Below are 18,577 nucleotides of genomic sequence, written 5' to 3' on the forward strand. Positions count from 1 at the left end.
CTCACTTGGGCGAAATCTTACACTTTCTCAGCTGTCATCTCCATCCGAATATAGATATTATTCAGTTGTTCGGAGGAATAAACACGGTGCATGAGAAAGGTGCCGGACACACGGCAAATGCCCATCACACACCCAATGTTATCATTGTCCTGCATCACTGTAGTTGGTTCCCAAACCCCGGGGGAAAATGTACACCAAGATGGAGTTTGTTTTTTTTGGTTTTTTTTGTTTTTTTAAGAGCGGGAGAGGAAGAGAGAGAGAGAGAAAGAGAGAGAGACAAGGAGAGGGAGGAGCTGGGGGGCAGAGGAGAGAGAGAATCCTAAGCAGGCTCCACACCCAGTGGGGAGCCTGATGTGGGGCTCGATCTCACGACCCTGAGATCATGACCTGAGCCAAAGTCAAGAGTCGGAGGCTTCCCTGGCTGAGCCAGCCAGGCGCCCAAGATGGAGATTTTGTGGGACATTTGTCCAAATCTATGAGCTCTGCCATCTCTTGGCACCAAGGCAAGCGTATGCATTTCTGTTTGGGGCCACTGACCAACAGAGAAAAAAAGCAATACACAAACCAGGGAGTTCCCATCTTGCTATTGGCCCCCAGAGGTCAGATATGACACTGAACCCTTGTCCTTTCTTAAGACAACTCAAGGAGGTGAGAGGGGGGTACCTGTGGAGGGACTTACTATCAGATACCAAGGGAACGGACAGAGACCTTTGGCAATAATGCCCTGTCATCCTAACCCTTACTGTGACTCTGGGCATTCATGAAAGGGGCAGGGGGCTGGGCAGAGCAGGCCCACCTTGTCCGGCCGGGACTGGATCCAGTCATAAACCTTACTGCCGTGTTTGTCATGCACAGAGCTCAACCCATCCCTTACGCAGTAGGCTCGCAGCAATCACTTAGAAAGGCAGATGGGGGACATGGTTTCCATCACATTGCCGTGGAAACCGAGGCCTACACAAAATCAAGCTTCCTGTGGCTCCACAGAGATTCGTTTAGAGAATAGTAGGGATTAATGCCGTTGTCCTAGCTACTGGTTTGAATGCCTCTAAGGAAAAGTTTCTACAACCCAGAGCATTTCAGAAAGCATGGAGGCCCGAGGCAGGCAACTGGTTTGAAGATTTAAATACCTCTGTGGCAGGTGGGAGCACACATGGATCCGGGAGAAGGGACAGCTTCCATACCCTTTTAGGGAAAGGAGCGTTGGCAGTAACGAGAGTAGCAGCAACTTGCTCCGTAAGAATTTGAGGAAATAAAGGAAGGAAAGAGGTTGCCCTTATAAAGTTAAGTTTTGAAAAGCACATAAAAAGGAGACGTAATTATCCACTGATGAGAGTTGCCCAAGAGACTGTGATTACATGGCTCAAGAATTTGGGAACACCCATAACTCCACTCAAGGTGACCTGGGTCACCTGCAGGGAGGCAGAAATAATATTTTACTCCAATTTAGTAAGCAGAAACTTTTTGGAGAAACTCCAAGCACAGAGAACAGTGCAAGGATGGTCATCCAAGGGCACAAAACAGGAAGCTCCAAATGCCTTTCCGCACACGGTCCAAGGGAAGGGTGGCCGGGTGCCAGAACATTCTAGATCACACTTGAACTCACTCAGCAGCTGTTGGGCTGGCTCCCCACATCACTCGGCAGGTTAGGGTGCTGGTGTCTGCACCCTGGTCCACACACCCACGTGTGCCCGTCATCTGTACCATGGAGATGAGAAAGCTTTAGATCTGGATGGTTTGATGAACGGAGAAATAGGCGTGTTCTTGGTGTGCTGAAGAGAGTGAGTTTTTGAGCCTACAAAGTTGTTGACCCATCCTGAGACCTGGTGATCCACCAAGAAACGTCACCATGTGGGAGAGGTCTCTTGGCAGCTTGTCTCAACTGTGCTGGGGACCTTCCTCAAATTTACCGTCCTATGTCAGAAGGGGGTTTGCCCACCCAGCGTCTTTTCCATCTTCCCTATGATTGGCTTCTAGAGAAGGGGAGAGGGGCTCCGAAGTGGGGGGATTCCCTCAAGACTCACTTTTCCAGCCCCACTGTGGCAATGGCATGCCACCAGGAGACCAAGACTGACCCTTGGACATCCCGAGCCAAACTTCTCAGAAGCAGGTGCAAAGCAGGATCCCCTGGTTTCCAGAGATGGCTGGCTGGATAAATCTGCTCAGGCTACCGGGTGCCTTCAACAGCAGAAACTAATTTTCCCATGGTTCTTGAGGCTGGAAAGTCCAATGTCAAGGTGCCAGCACGGTCAAGTTCTGGTGAGGTCTCTCTTCCTGGCTTGCAGACAGCTGCCTTTGCGCTGTGTCCTCCCATGGTAGAGAGTCTCCCTCTTCCCCATTTTATAAGGCCACCAATCCTATTGGATTAGGTCCCCACCCTTGTGACCTCGTTTTACCTTAATTATCTCCTAAATGCCCTATTTCTGAATGCAGTCACATGGCGGGTTGGAGGCACACTGCACGAACTGGGGGGCACTGCAGGGGCAGGAGTCGTCCCGGTGTGCCCGGGGCCTGGCCCTCCCAGTGCTGCATGGGAGGCCACTGCCCCTGCTCTGGAAGTGACTTTGGGCACTTCTTGGGGACACACAGCTTGCAGCTTGGTTCTTTGCATGCTGGGGATTCTACGAGCTACTCAATATCCTTTGATAATTTGGGGGGGTCCACTTAAACAGCTAGAACTAATTTCTGGGCTAATTCAGAACTCTGATGCCAGGCCAAATAGGACCACTTTCCACGGAGTCCAAAGCTGGCTTCTCTGAATTTCCGAAGGGGAGTCTCTGGCTCTTGCTCACCATATGTGAAGGTAGGCCCGCCCCCTCCTCCCTCTCATGGTGTGTTGCTGCATTAGAATCTCCTGGAAAGGGTGCTCTTGGGCTTCAAGTAGCAGAAAATCTAATGCAAACTGGCTTTAACAAAAACATTTGCCTCGGGACAGGAAGTCCAGCGTGGGGCTGTGTGTCTTCTCTCTGTCCATCTGGGCTTCAGCTTCCTTTGCTCATGGTCACAGACGGCTGCCAGCAGCTGGGGCAGTGTCTATGCCTGTGTCCCGGGAGGAGAGAAAGAAGGAAGAACACTACCCCACACCTGGAATGGCGGCCCCCAGCCCCAGTCAGCAGCGCTCAGCCTGGGCCAAGACTGGTTGCCAGGTCTGTCCGAGCCCCCAGTTGGTCAGAGAAGCTGGCCATCCTCGGGCAAGTGCTCAGGAGCTCAGGAGGAGCCAGGCTGGGCTGAGAGTGAGCCTTCAGCAGATGCGAGCAAGCAAGTCCAGCCAGCGGAGAGGACTCTGAGCACAAGACACAGACGGACCAGGGTGACCCCAGAGGTGCCCCAGGGGAGCTGGCAAAGTGCAGGGTCGGGAGCAGGCCTCCAGTTTCTGGGGGGAACGAAAGAGCACACAGGCCCAAGAGGGACAGTACGGGGAACGAGAAGGTATCCCTTTGGCAGAAACTGGGTACGAAGTGGAGCCTTGACAGGCTGCAGGAAGCAGAAGTCAGGACAAAATTCAGCAGGCCAGAGCCATCCTGGTTTCTGGGGCAGGCTGAAAGAAGGGTGCAGGGACAGGTGGGGAGAGCCCCAGGCCGGGTGTAGGCTGACACCCGGGCACGGAGGGGGCAGGGAGGATCAGCAGCAAGACCCCAAGAGGCAGCACGGTTCTGAGAATGTTCTGGCCAGGTGGGTGGGGAGCTGCCCCTCAGAGTCCCACGTCCTGCAGCAAGAGCCTTCTCCTCCGGACACAAGGCCATATTGCCCCCCGGGTTCCTCTTCTCCCTTCGGCATCAAAACCTGCTCCAGGAAAAGAACCTGTTCTCAGTCCCTTGCACCTTCTCCCTCCCCGGTGGCTCCTCATCTCTCATTGGAAAGGAGGACGCTGCTTTGATAATGACAGGCTAGTCATCAACCGGCAGGACGAAAGGAGAATGCCCTCTGTTCTGAAAGCAGCCGGGTTCTGGTGGGACACTCAGAGCCAGAGCCCTGCCTCCCCGGGCTTCTCAAGCAGTGAGGGAGCTTGGCCTTGGCCTTCCTGCCGTCAGCCAACAGCTCAGCACCAGTCCCCGCTCGCGGCTGTCACGTCAGCCGGCGCGCTCCTATTACGGATGGTGTTGCTGGCACACCCGAGCTGGTAAGACATGGGCCCCCAGGTGGTGACTAAAGGACATTCCTCCCTTCCCAAAGGCCTCTGCGTCCTCCGACCAGCTCCCTACTTCCGAGCCTGTCATCCCAGCCCCACACCCTCCCCTCCCATCCTCCCTGGGGTCTCTGCCTGCAGGCCCGGGGAAGCCAAGGACTGTGGATAAGAGAGGCTGCCACCCTGTTCTGAGGGGGAGCTGGAGTTCTGTGCTGTTCTGCTCTCCCCCAAGCACCTGCGGAGACGTTCTGGGTCTAAACGGGCTCAGGTCTGGGAACTAAGGGGCCGTGACCCTGTTCCTACGATTTGAGTTAGACATTCATGCACTTGACCTAGGACTCACCCCCTTATGCAGACAAGAATGTAGCAGGCTTCCCCTCCGTCTCGTTCCTAGGACCAGCGCCATCGAGTAGGGACCCCCTCATCTGTGTGAGGCAGACTCCTCCCGTCACGCTCCACCTCTGCTGTCCTGAACCGTAACCAAGCCCATCCTGTCTCTGGTGATTAAGTGGTGCCGCCTGGGACCTAACTGTCCCCCATTGCATTTAGGATTTCCGGGGCAATGGGGGCACTTCCCACTGTAATTTTGGACCCGCAGAGAAGAGCGACTATAGAGCTTTTCCAAGGAGCTGGGGCTCCCCTTACCAAGTATTTGTCATGGTATCAGTGAAAAGTGTGTCCTCCAGATTCTCCTGGGGTGGGGGTGGAGGCTGGAGAGCGGGTCTTACGTGACAATCTCCTCTCACATTCCCACGTCCCGAAGCCTTTGGATCCCTTCCTCTAGGGAGTCCCATAGTGTCGGCCACCCTTGGGTCCGTGTTTCAGTCAAACAAACTGCAGAGCCCTCTGTGCCCCTAGAGCCCTTCTGCAACCCCTTGGCAAGCCCCGGAGGAAGCATCTCCACTGAGGGAGTCAGCTCAGCCCTGCTCCTGGAAGCAACACACCCAAGGAAAGAGGGGACTCTCCCATGGGCTGTTCTGCCCCGAGTCCCCTGGGTCAGGAAATCCCACAAGAACCCTTAGAAGGCAGGGCTGGTCCTCTCTCTCCTGGGACGAATGCCAGGCCTGTCTCCATGTCCCACTGCCCCCCCCCCCCCCCGCAGAACCTCCCCCCGGCTTTCTGGGCCTCTCTCTACCATTTTTTCTAAGGACCCCCATGGCCCCAGGCTACCTCCCCAGGCCAGGCCTGTTTCCTAGCCCCCTGCACATCTCCCAACCCAGAGTCACTGTGCCTCTTCCATCCGCAGGGCCTTGCTCTGTGTGATGGGCTAATTGGTGCTTAGCTGCCAAACGCCAGTTTGTATGGGCTTCAAGAGACACAGAGGCCTCTGGGAAGGATAATGTAATAGCAGGTGATGCCAGGATCCAAACCCACGCCACCCGAGCTGAAACTTGCACCTTTAGAAAGTCAGATGTTGGGGACCTGGGGCTGTTCACTCTGTCCCCCGGATCACACTGCAGGCGGCTGCCCCTCAGGTTCCCACAGGGGCCCGATACCCCAGCAATAACTCAGAGGTGGTCTCCAGGCTCTCAGCACCTTCTCATTACACACAGCGGTGGGAGTCAGGAGGCCCTCCCGCCTGTGGGTGCGCAGGCTCGGTGGGGACAGATGGCCCTGTCCACTGACTGACAGGCAAAACATGCTGTCCACATACAACGGACTCCTACATCCTCTGGAAAAAGAAGGACAACCCGACACACGCCACAACATGGATGAACCCGGAGGACACTGCGCTCAGTGACAGAAGCCAGTCACAAAGAGACAAACGCCGTGGATTCCACTTATGTGCGTTACTACAACAGTCAAACTCACAGAGACGGAAGACAGGCGGTGGGTCTGTGGGGAACGGAGAACGGATGCATTGGTGTTTAATGGAGGCAAGAAGAAAGTGCGGATGATGGTGGTGGTGGCTGCACATGAGTGTGAACGTAATTAATGCCCCAGAACCATATGCTCAAAAATAGACAAATGGTAAATTTCATGGTTACATGTTTTTCACCACAATGTAAAGAAACGCCAAAACGAAAATAAGGAGTGGCATGTCACTCACGGCCGCCACAGGTGGCTCACGGGCATGGAGGGTTCCAGCGGAGTGGAGAGGGGACTCCCTGGGAAGGTCCAAATCCCCGGAGCCCGGGCGCCCCCACCTGCCCCAGGCCTGGGCCCCGAGGGCTACTCGCAGTTCTTCTGGTTCCAACCACTCCGCATTTCAAGCTTACTTCTTGCTGTTACCCTCATCCACATTCTATTCTGCCTGAATCTCAGAGCCAGGACCTTGAGAGGGTCTCAATAAATCTCTCATCCAGTGTTTAAAAACTCGCCCTTGGCTGGAACACCCCTTGTATTAACAACAAACACTGCTGAGCGCCTACTGTATACGGGCAGGGTGCTCCCCCTCGGAGGGCCCCCAGCCCCGCCCCAGCCCCGTCCGGGTGGGCGCCCCCTTCCTGCAGCGTCGCCTCCAGAACGCTGTCCTCCTTAGAGACCCACAGAGATACCGGGGTGCCGTGCATGCTCGTGATCGTGGGGAACTTCTTCTGGCTTTCCAACGCTTTGACATTTTATTTTAGGTTTTAGATTTTTAAAACATAGTAAAATGCATTTAAAAATACATATATTTTCATGGTGGGGGTGGTGGATATTTCTCTCCTGTGAAGTTGAGTTCTGTTTCCCTCCGGGATGAGAACCAGGCAATCCCGCTTCATTAGGACACTCCTTCAAATCCTTGAGGACTGTTCTCACCCCTCCCTAAGCTCACGCCTGTCCCTGCCAACATTTCCAATTCTTTCAACTCCTTTTCATATGACAGGATTTTCAAGTCTCGTATCACCCTGATAATTAAGTCCCTGACCTTGAAAAATGTTTACAATCCCATAGAAGAATTAAAATTTAAGATTAAGAAATAGAATAAGGCCCACCTGGAATGACTTAATAATTCAGTATTAAATCCTGTGGCTCAGACCATAAAGGAGAAGACAGAGGAGGTCTAAGCAGGGGGGAGGCTTCCGTGACCCCCGCTGTGGCCCTGAGAATGCTTGCAGGGGACTGGCCATCCCACCCCAGGCCTTTCTGCTTTTAGGTGGGTGGTTAAAAAGGCCTGAACAGCTACATCACCACACCTCGAAATCTGTCTGGGGACTCACAGCTGAGCGGACTGGGCCCTCCCCCACTTCGATTTTCTTTGATTTTTCTATCCTAGGGATGAGGTGATCTATTTTTAGTGTAGAGGCTGCTGTAAGGGAGAAGTTGCTATAGCGACAGTTGGTGGTTACAAACCAGGTCCTGCTACAGTTCCCCGTCATAAATAAATCCCAAACGCCGAGCTCCAGGAAGCATGCAGCCTTAGAGACGGGAGCTCCTTCCGGACCTGCCAGGGACCCCGCCTGCTATGCTTCATGGCGTGCCGTGTATAGGCTGAGCCTGAGTCCTCGCTAGCGGGGATGCCGACCAGGACGTGGGACGCACACTGCGTTCACTGCCTCACCGGGGACTGACGCTACACCTCCATCACCAGGCAAGGAAAAAACACCTGCGATTGTGCAGCGCTGGATGATGGGCAGAGGGAGGCTGGTTGTGAGTGCAGGGCACCGGGTGAGGAAGGTTGGAAAAATGCAGACCCGGCTTCTGCTCAGAGACTAGCCCGGGCGGGGGCGGGGGGGCACACCCAGCTAACGCTGAGCTATTGACTGAGGCGGCCCACGTGTGCGTGCGACGACTAGCAGCCGTTGTACGCGTGCAACAGAAGCATGCAGATGTACAAGAACATTCATAGCAGCCCGGGTCAGAGCCCCGAGCCAGAAACCGCCATATGCCGGAGCAGGTGGGTGGAGGAGGAGCTGTGGTCCACACAGGGGATGGGGCGGCCAAGGAGGGTGCACGGTAGCAACAGCATCAGCTGGGCTGCATCTCACAGTGTGCGAGGGTAGGAAGCCGTGTGCAAAAGAACTCTCGTACGGACCCAGCATAGAAAGTTCAGCACCAGACCGTGCTGATCTTACGGGGGAAGTGCCCTGGAGGGAGTGGGGGGGAGGCTTCCAGGGTGCTCCCGTGATGCTCTATTCCTTGATCTGCGTGTTGGTTCCACGCATGTGTTCAAATTGCACATTCACCACCTACGATTTGTACATGTTTCTGTATGCTTCTACTTTCATAACATCTATATTAACGAGGTTTTTAAAGCTAGTATTGCATTGTTAGTCAATCTCAACAATGTAGTGCCCGAGGTAGATCTGTTTGTGGGTGCTGGGACCTGCCGGGATGCGTGGACCCAAGCCCCATCTGGTTCCGGCAAGTCCAGGCACAGAAGCGCCAGACTTGGTCATAAGGATGGGGTGACTCCAGGTGACCTACCACCAGCACGGGAGCCCTGCTGTGGGGCCATCCAGGAGAAGGGAGGCTGGTGTTGCAGGAGACCCCTGGGAAGGGGGACCCTGGATGGGTTTGGTAGGCGATGGCAATCACCCCCGGGCTGGGCACACCTTGGGGGTTCTTGGCCCACAGGCGCCAGCCTGAAGAGACAGCGAAGACAGCGTTTCGCTCGTCTTTCTGGGGCACCGTCTGGGCATCTCCTCAGGTCATGGCCACCGCTGCTCAGAGGTCACCTCGAGGCTACGGCCACTTCTGTTTCTCCTCTGATCAGCTTTGGCTGTACTGTGACCAGGCTGAGTCCCTGGCTCTCTCCGCCAGGCCCTCTCCTAACACCTTCCCTGGCTGACACCTCTTCCGGGAGCCCCAGCCTAGCATCCTCAGTTCTGTCCAACCTGGCCCCATTTTCTCTTTCTGGAATTTTCTTTGACTGCCCCTCCCCCTCATGTCTCCACCAGTCCAACCTCACCTCCTGGGTCCAGGGCACACAGAGCCCAACTCTGCCCTAGAGCATGGGGCACCAGCGCCCATCTGAGGGGCCTCCTCTGTAGGCAGGGGTCCCCCGGCTAGACTGCAGACAGCCGTGAGCCGCATCTCACACGCTTACCTCATTTTCAGCACCAGGCTAACATACACACATGATATGTACATTTATCAGATGGATTAACTTGTGATTTCTGCCTTATCTAATGATGTGCAGCCAGATATACATCATAAAAGAAATGCATCAAAACCTGGTTCGTACAGAGTCCAGACGGCGGCCCAACAGGCTGGTCTGAAATTTGCCAGCGCACCTGCAGTTGACGACATCATAGCTGTCTCTCTCTGCGGTAGAATCTTTTCAAACTAAGTCCTATTTTAAATCCACAAAAAGGGATACAGTAATTTCAAGAAAACGACCGATTTGTATAAAGCATCAACAGATCTCATATATTTTTTTTGCTGTAAATTTGGATTATCAGAGTGCGTAGAGTGAACACACAGCTCTAGGGTATATGGAGCTGGACAAAGGTCAATGGCAAGGCCTCAGAGACAGGGCCCTTATTGCCACCCGGGCTGTCCCCACCCACCGTGCCTCAGCGTCCTCAGTCTGAAGGAGCTACATCTCCACGTTGGGAGAAGCTCACAGATCACTTGCGTGGTCCTCAAGTCATTATGGAGTGCCCAGTGTGGAACAAGTTCCATGTTCAGCTATATCACGGGGATTCGGTTTGTTCTCATTTCACAGAAAAACCCAAAATCACAGTGGCTTCAGCAAGGGAGTGGTTTATTCTCCTTTCACACAAAGGGTGCCTGACAGGTAAGCAGTCCAGAGTTCTCTGGTAACCCAGACTCCTGTCTCTAGATCCTACTGTCCTGAGTGTGTGTGTCTTCATCCTCAGCAGTCACCTTAGGGTCAAGATGGCTGCCAGAGCTCCAGTCATCACAGTTGCATTCAAGGCAGGGGGAAGGAAGAAGGATCAATGGGGACCCACCCTGCCCCTCTTTTATGAGTCTTTCCCATATTCCCCTTTATAGCTCAGTGAATGACTTTGTCGCAGGCCCCTCCGAGCCATATGCAGGCCACAGAATGAGAACCGAGGTCCTGTTATTGGGGAAGGCGGGTCATGATTGTGGGCAACAATCGGAGATCTGTCACAGGCAGAGAGAACGAGACACAGTCTCCACACCAGAAGAGTTTGGCAAGTCAGCCCAACCAGACTAACCAAACACTGCGCTGAGTTACTGTCTTACTGCCAATGTGAGCAAGACGGTGGTGGGTCCTGGAGCACTTGGGAGAGATTCTGTGGAAAAGCACCGAGAGGGCGGTGGGCCTGGAAGTGGGCGAGGAGGCCGAGGAGGGCTAATCCAGCGAGGGGGAAAAACACACTCAGCCCCATTCTCTTTAGCTTATCTTCTGAAGACAGTGTGGAGCCGGAGGGGACCCCTGTCAGCCACGTGACCCAGAGAAGTCACTCTCGGGGCCTCCTTGTCTTTTCCATCAGCCTGGAATAAGAGCAGACTCCCCAGGGGCCATGGTTATCTGGACACTCGGCACCCTTGACCAACCCAGACAATGCAGAGGTGGATTGGGGCCTGCCAAAGCCTCACAGTGGAAACCTCCAACAGAGCTCCACTGTTTCTTGTTTGGGAGAAAACCTGCTTTTCTAGGGTGGATCTGGGGACCTGCCTCCGGAGACGCCACGCTGATCTCAGCAGGAACGTCAGGAGGGTGAGGTTGGGGCCAAACGTGTGCGAGGGGTGCTGTGCTGGGGGGGTGCCACTGCGGATGACCTTCCAGGCACTGAGATACCTGTGTTGTTCCCCTGAGCTCTGGGCAACCCTGCTAAAGGCCTGTGACGTGCAAGGCCCCGTCCGGAGCCCTCTCCACTCCCCTCCCATTCCTCTCCCCCCCACCAGACACCCAGCTGGTGATCTCTGCCCAGCACGGCCTTCCCCTCCCCATCCCCCACATCGAAATCAGACCCTTCTGACAAAATCTCTGTTTACCCTTTAATTTGTATCATCTTTTATCATACACTTTTTTGACCTATTTATGCATGTTTGTTCAATGTCTACATGCTTCCCCACTGTGTCCCCAGCACCCAAGTCCCACACGCCACGGCTGGAGCTTACAGCAGCAAACCACAGAGACTGAGCAGGAAGCAAGCACCGGAAGGGTCGGCGATGCCCCCGCTGGGGGCCGAGGCAGGGCAGAGACGCAGGGAGAGAGCACAGGCCGGGCGGAGGGGTTGCACCAAGCAGGAGTCAGGTTGGTGAGGCTCAAGAGACCTCAGGATGGAAGAAACCTGCAGGTCAGCCGGTCTCTTCTGTGTCTCTCGAGGGCCTGCAGGGCAATGCCGGGTCCTCCGTGGGCCCCTTTGTTGGTCTGACCACACCTTCCTGTCGCTTTCTTCCAGAATTAAGGGCATGGAGTCCCAGACTCCATGCAAATGGACACAGAGCATCCGTGTCATTTGCCCACCACCAGGCAGGTGGCTTTTTTGTGGAATACTGTCTACAACAATGGGAGAGAAGGCGGCACAGCACACTTGTCCACAGATACTCACGTGGCACTTTCTGTGGCCTAAAGACACCCCCTCAGGACAGATAGCCCTCCACCTTGGTCCGCAGGTGCGAAAGACGGTGTCCTTGAAATGAAAAGGAGACACACGTGCCCAGAAGGAAGTAACCCAAGGGGGAGCTGGGCATGGAAGGCCCAGGAGGCCAGGGTGTCTGGACTTGGGGGACACAAGCCCCTCCACCATGACCCTGCATGCTGGAGGCTCAGCTCTCAAGGAGGGCAGATGGCCACCCAGCAGAGTTGAAAACACTTGGAAGTGAAAGGTGAAGAGGAACGAGAAGTCTGGGGATGATATCTCATATGAACTCTATTTCCTTCTTTTCTGTGTTCTTATTCTGGCATCTGGATCCTCACCAACCAAGGAGAGACTGCCCCTCCCAGGCCAGCCAATTCTTAGCCTTTCATATGCAAAGAAACCAATCCAGAGCCCAGATGCAGAACCCCCTCCCCTCCCCTGCCCGGTTCTTGCACTCAGAAGGCACCATCCCCCTGCCCTAGCTAACCATCCCAGGGCCAGGGACCAGACAGCCAGAGACAGCTCGACACCCCGCAGCCTGCCGCAACTGTCCAAGTCCGCCAATTCCAAACCTGCTGACCCTGCCTGGCTTTGCCTTTCCCATGGAAACCACCATAAAGGTTCCTGACCATCCCCTCCCCTCAACCAGATAGCCTTCTGTCTCCTGATCCACCTTGGTGCTGCCCCGTGTGACTCCCCACGGTGTGCCATGGCCCTGTTGGGAACCAACCGTTCATGGCAGCATCCCCTGACTTGTCTGTTGGCCTCAGTGAACCTGAACAATAATAAAACCTACGTATGAAAACACATCTCCCCATCATCTACGTATTTCCCGGTTTCCTTCTGTGCTCTGGACCAGCAGACACGAAAAGATTTCTCAATATATATACACACAATAAACTGTCACCATAAAACCTTCCCGGGAAACATGCATTCATTCCAACTAACAGAGAGTTTCTCAGAAACCCCTGATGAAGGGCACCCAAACTGAAGTGGTTTCCCAAGGCCTTCACTTTCCCGGGTACTGAGTGCAGAGAAAGACAACCGGCGCCAAGCTAGCCATTTGGAGCTCAGGGGTCCTGCTTTCTGGTGGGTCCAGCCTCGCCTCCCAGCAAAGCTGAGTTTCTAAGAGGAAGGGGCTATACCTGATTTGGTTTATAGATACGAAAACTATAGGGAGGCTGAACATAGGCTGAGGGAGTCCTAGGGGTTTTATCACTTATTTGCTGTTCTTGATGAAATCCCTGGTATTAGCTGATTTGTGTTGTATCTCTCAGCCCAGCGTGGGGCTCAGCCAAGTATTTTAGAATCGCTTCTGAATCTGCCTTAAACCCTCTACCTCTTCCTTCCCGGCAGTGCCCTTGAGCTGGAGCCCCAAGAGCGGGTACCTGTGCGCCCACTCCCACAGCCAGCGGCCAAGCACAGGTCTGACCTGGGGCCTAACTGGGAGGGGACACACGCCCTCCTAGGACTCACACTCTGGACCACCACCACTGCCATGGGATACTTGAGGAGGCCAGGGACACACTGGGCCCAGAAGCCATCCTGGCCCTCAGGGAACATCCATGCTGATTGGTTCTTGAGAGCATTTGCACCCTGTATGCTTTTTATTCTCAATCATTAAAGACAAAGTATTACTGGAGGACAGAATTCATTCTGCTCCTCAGATGTACCAAGCTCTTGACCTCATCTGGAAGTGGGAGGCCCATACAATGCCTTCAGGTGCCAAGGCTCCTGGGCCCTTAGACCCAGCCTGGGCCAGGTCCTTCCAGGAGGGTCTGGATGACAAAGCAGCAGGAGGGGTCTGACCCCAGCCAAGCATTCCAGCCCTGAGCCAAGTCACTTCTCCATTGCTGTCTGGGGTCACCGTGTTTAAATCCAGCCCCTTTCCTGAATGTTCTCTCTCCCTTATTCCTCTATGTACTCCATGGGCTCTGCAATCTCGTCCTACTGCCTCAGACGTCCACAGTGCCTGCATCATCTGTGCAGGGTCGAGTGTCTCTGTTCAGACCAGGGCTCCCCAGAGGACAGCAGCTCCCGGAACCACACTGCTGGCATGCCGCCTAACCCCTCGGGGCCCACGAACACCCATTTCCCTGTCTCTGTTGTCCTCGGCCTGTTGCTAGGATGCTCCTCTCTGTCCTGCTGGGACGGAGGAGGGAAGGGGCGTGGACAGGGACAGCCCCAGCCCCCACTGTCTCCCCCAGGCCTCAGTCAACCCTGAAGCCGTCAGTGCACGGATGGGAAGCCAAGGCCCAGAGCGGGTGAGCACGCTGCCCGCGGAAATGCCCACCTGCAGCCACTCCGCTGCCCACCTGCCTGCTGGGTGTGGACCGCCTGACTTGCTCAGGGATCCAGGGAGCCTGCAGAGAGAGGATGGATCCGGAAGTGCTTAACTGAGATTTCCCCAGGAAGCCCTGGTCCAGGCCATGCCTTCCACCTGTTGTCTACCAGGGGCCCGTGTCCCGGGACCGCCGAGCAGTGCTTGGCGACGGCTGCACAGGGGAGGGCAGGAAGAAGAATGAAGAGCTCTTCCAGCTGGGCGTGGGTGGGGCGGAGGGGGCCAGCGAGCCAGGCCTCCCTCGAGTTCTAGCTGAGATGAGCGTTCCTAAACTGTGCACTGCCCTGAGGAACACCAGTAAATGCCCTCCTGTAATCCCAAACACCTCCACCCCTGACTGCTACAGAGTCTGAAACCCCCAGAATGCCCTGGCCTTGATCCCTGCAGACGAGATGCTGGGTCTCCAGGAGTCTTCTGTGTGAGCACAAATTCAGCACAGAGAATGGGAGCCGGGGCTGGGCGGTTCCAGGTGGGCACCAGGCCCACGGAGAGGCAGGGTGGGGGCTCAGTCCCAGGGCTGCCCCTGCACGTGGCCGTGGGGAAGGCCCAGCCCTCAGAGCCCATCAGTGCTCTTCTCAGGCCCGCGGGGGCTCCATCCCCCGCAGGTACAACCCCGAGTCCTCTGCATGCCCACATGACCATGAATAAACTGGCCGCCGGGCTCCCCCTCCCACACGGTGGGAGATTGGCTCTGCTTCCTGCCGTCCACACGCTGGCCTGTTGCCGCTTCTGGAACACAGCAAGGGTGTCCCTCCTCAGCGCCTGGCCTTCCATCTGTCCGGAAGGACCTGACCACCGGGATCTGCACGGCCCGCTTCCTCCTGCCCCTCGAGCCCTGGCAGAGGAGACCTCCCGCCCAGGTGGCCGACCCCTCGTCCTGCCTCTTCCTCTGCCGCGCTCACCACCACCTGGCATCGCAAACGAAGGCTCACTTGTCTGTTGAACAAGCCAGATGCAAAGGACAAACACTGTGTGACTACACTTGTATGAGGTCCTAGAGCGTCAACACAGAGAGACAGAGAGTTGAAAGGTGGGTGCCAGGGGCCGGGGAGGATGGAAAGTTCTGGAGATGGATGGCGATGATAGTTGAACAGTGTGAATGTACTTACTGCTACTGGAACTGTGCACTTAAAAGTGGGGAAGATGGTAAATCTTACTTCCCCACAATTTAAAACATCAGCTCAGACGCTGGTGGGACTGGCAGAGCACCGGGCCTCGCTGAGCCTGACAATGGGTGTATGACGCTGTTCTCTCTACTTCTCTATATACTTGAGGATTTCCATGACAGAGAGGTAAGGACATGCCTTTGAACGAGAGACTGAAGGAGCTCTGGTATCTTTCGAGGCAGCTCCAACTGCACGAAGACCATGAGGGACGAGCAGGGAGCAGAGGGAGAGGGGACAGCTGGGGGAGGCAGGATGGAGCATAGACGACATCACTCTCCAGCCCAGCCCTCTGCTTGAGGCGAAGGGCGAGGGACAATTCCCCCTGCACCATGCCCCACCGTGGGCTCCGCTTGCATTCACAGAGGGCAAGGTGGCTGAGACGGGCGGGGTGGGAGGGTGAGTGTATCTGGGCACGAGGAACTCTGGAGTTTTGTTCCAGAAGTGATTATACATTTATCTGGAAGAGGGCTAACGGAAGGGGAGGCTCCCCGTAGCAGCACAAAGACCCAGCAGAGGTTCTGGTCTTCAGCGTCACTTAGACCCGGCGACATGGGGACAGAGAGCCAGCTTCCTGATGCACCCCTTGGCTTCCCATCTCTAGGATGGTCCTCAGAAGGGATCTCTTAAGACTCCAGGTACATATAGCTTTTACTACTACCCCCTTCTAATTGCAGAGGACAGAAAAGTTGCTGCAGCCAATTCTCTTGTCTGATTAGCACGATCCTTCCTAATCTTCCTTTTACATTTTTATTATTATCGCCACAGGCCCTTTGTCTACATAATCTGGATGTCTGTGGACCAGAGAGGCTGGAAAAGTCGAAATCATTACTTATAGATCACACGGAGAATGAAAACCTGAGCCGCTTGCTTTGCTTTGCAGGGGAGCTGGGTAGACGCGAGCCTCTGAGGTCAAAAGGGATGAGCTTTTCATGAATCCGAACCCTCAAGGGTGTTTTATCGCAAGGCTTGAAGGATTCCAAATCCCAACGAGAGCCCCGCACTTCCAAAGGAAAATGCCATCCAGGCAAATACAAATGGACTTCGTGGTTGCTGATCGGCTGTGGCCTGATTCCCCCAGTCGCTCCGGCCGGTCGGGAGGCTGTGGAGACAGCTGGATGCAAGTGTGTGCACGCTCGTACATGTGCGCACGTGTGCAGCAAAGAGGTGTCTCGGCCTGAGGAACTGCAGAAACACCAGCCAGTGAGACAAAGTGCACCTCCTCCCACGGGGCACAGCTCCGCCCTCCACTGGAGCCGAGGACACAGTGAGCGGCTCCTGGGACAGTGGGCACGGCCCTGGGGCGTGCAGAGCCCGTGCCAACTACCGGAGTGTGCTTGAGTTGAGGGAAATGGAGCCCAAGTACAGGACAGACACGGTCACCACCCTCATGGAAGCTTTCTTGGGGGCAGAAGAGGCTCCCTCTAGAATTCTTTGCTACCTGAATGACCATAGGAAGGAGTAGAGTTCGGAAAATAAGAACCCCAAAGCAATACCTACTCGATAACCAGGAACAAGGCATCCCATGACCAGTAATTCTGCAGCGAGAGCATAGTGCGATGGGGTCAGAACGACAGACTGAATTCTCCTTTGGGGCCACATCCCTGTCCCTGAGAAGCCAGGAGATCACAGAACGGGTGACCAGGCTTTAGGGGAGGGATGGTTAAGCCAAGTCTGGAGAGGTGGGTGAGGGTCAGCGAGGCGCAGAGGGTGGAGAATGCCCAGTGGACACACTGTTTTTCCTTCATTTGATGTCTCCCCGCCCAACACCTGCCATGTGGCCTTGTTCTTGGCTCCTTGCGCATGGAGACCCTGACGAAAAGAAAACCAGGACACACCACAAGCTTGGATGCCTGCACTCCGGCCACCTCGAGTGGCCTCAGCCTGCTTCCCAAACCCCAGAGGAATGTTCTGGAGGGAGCCCTGATTTTCCTGACCCTGGTCAGAGCTGGCATTTGCATGTGAGCACTTAGAAAACTTGGTCGACATACAAATATTATTTTTGATCTCAGAAGCGTAGGAGACATGATGACAGCCAAATTTTAAACGTGAGAGGAGAAACCACAGTCTGGCAAATAATAGGCTCTTAATAATGGGCCTGCCCGTCCCCGTTAGCAAAACGAGACTTTTAGTTAAATATTGGGTTCAGATTTAATTCTAAGGTAAATGAGTGTTTATCACTTTACTATTTCTTTTTAAAGATTTTATTTATTTGACAGAAACAGCGAGAGCAGGAACACAAGCAGGGGGAGTGGGAGAGGGAGAAGCAGGCTTCCCGCCGAGCAGGGAGCCCCACGCGGGGCTCGATCCCAGGACCCCGGGACCATGTCCTGAGCTGAAGACAGCCGCTTAACGACTGAGCCACCCAGGCGCCCTGCTGCTTTACTATTTTTTAAAAAAGTCTTCTTTTTAAACCACATCTATGACTCAAGTCCAGGACATCTGCCATTCCTTCCCCAGGCAAGGAACAGGCGTTGAGCTCCTACCTAACTTCCCCGTAGCATCCGATCAGATACTACTCCTTGGTTCCTGGTTCCAGAGCTGGTCACACTCCCCAGGGTCACCATCCTCCCACCAGGGCCGCCAGAGCTGGAAGTAGCTGGTTAAATTGGATCAGCAAGCTATGTCAGCGAGTTGTATATTCACCTTTTAATTTTCACATACTGCCTAGATGTTTTGCCAAAGTCATTTCCCTACTACACAAAAGGACTATTTATTTATTTATTTACTTTGGCCATGTACCACGTCATGTGCCACTCAAAGGGCACAATTTCAGGCACTGCTCTGCTTCCCCATCTTCACTATCTCTGGGATGTGTGCGGGGCCCTGTTGCTCCATCTCACAGCGGGGTGCTCGGGAACATCCCACGTCAGAAAGGCAGGAGCCACCAGGAACTTAAAATGAAGGAGCCTCCCATCTGATTTTGAGCGGGCAGGTCTTAGCCAGGCCTCTGTGAGCTGAGAACGCGTTCAGACAGAGGGAAACCTACCCCAAAGCCATAGGTCACTGGAAGTACTGAATCGCAGACCCTCCCCCACATGTCCCGGTCACAGTGGTCCCAACCCTCACGTGTGAGGAGGCTGTGGAAGGCCCCAGAAGCCAGGGAGACCACAAAGCAAACTTCTCCCCCAGGGGACACAAATCAGGCGGGTGCTTTTTGCTCCCCCATTAACCCTTGATCCGTCCGATTCCTCAGTGATATGGGCGAAGGGTCCGTCCCCTTGACGCCCGACACTAGCTTTCTCTACACACACACGTTTCATCTTGAACAGCCAAAAACAACAGTTCCAACCCATTCTTTCTTTTTCCCAAGCCGCTGGTTTTGCCTAAATGGATGACAATCCAACTGATCGCTAACCTCATTGGGCCAGGTGGGGTAAAACAGAGGGGACAGTCTCAGAGTAGCGTTGGGCAATTCATGATAAGCATTACCATCAATAAGGAGGCACCTGTCAACGTAGTCCTCTAACTCCGGCCTGGCAATTACACCCGCACACAGCGACCG

The 18,577-nt window shown here is 54.7% G+C and overlaps 1 protein-coding gene and 1 long non-coding RNA gene across 11 annotated transcripts in view; one reads left to right on the plus strand and one right to left on the minus strand.

Annotated features, from left to right (window-relative positions):
* PRKAG2 (protein kinase AMP-activated non-catalytic subunit gamma 2) overlaps positions 1-18,577 on the minus strand; it is a 254,783-nt gene that overhangs the window by 126,374 nt on the left and 109,832 nt on the right. The window lies entirely within an intron of this gene.
* On the plus strand, positions 10,467-12,808 carry LOC113911516. The gene is made up of 3 exons (XR_003516503.1): positions 10,467-10,700; positions 11,071-11,240; positions 11,389-12,808. It is a non-coding gene; the product is annotated as an uncharacterized LOC113911516 (long non-coding RNA).

Source organism: Zalophus californianus, chromosome 12, assembly GCF_009762305.2.
Source record: "Zalophus californianus isolate mZalCal1 chromosome 12, mZalCal1.pri.v2, whole genome shotgun sequence".
Lineage (NCBI taxonomy): Eukaryota > Metazoa > Chordata > Mammalia > Carnivora > Otariidae > Zalophus > Zalophus californianus.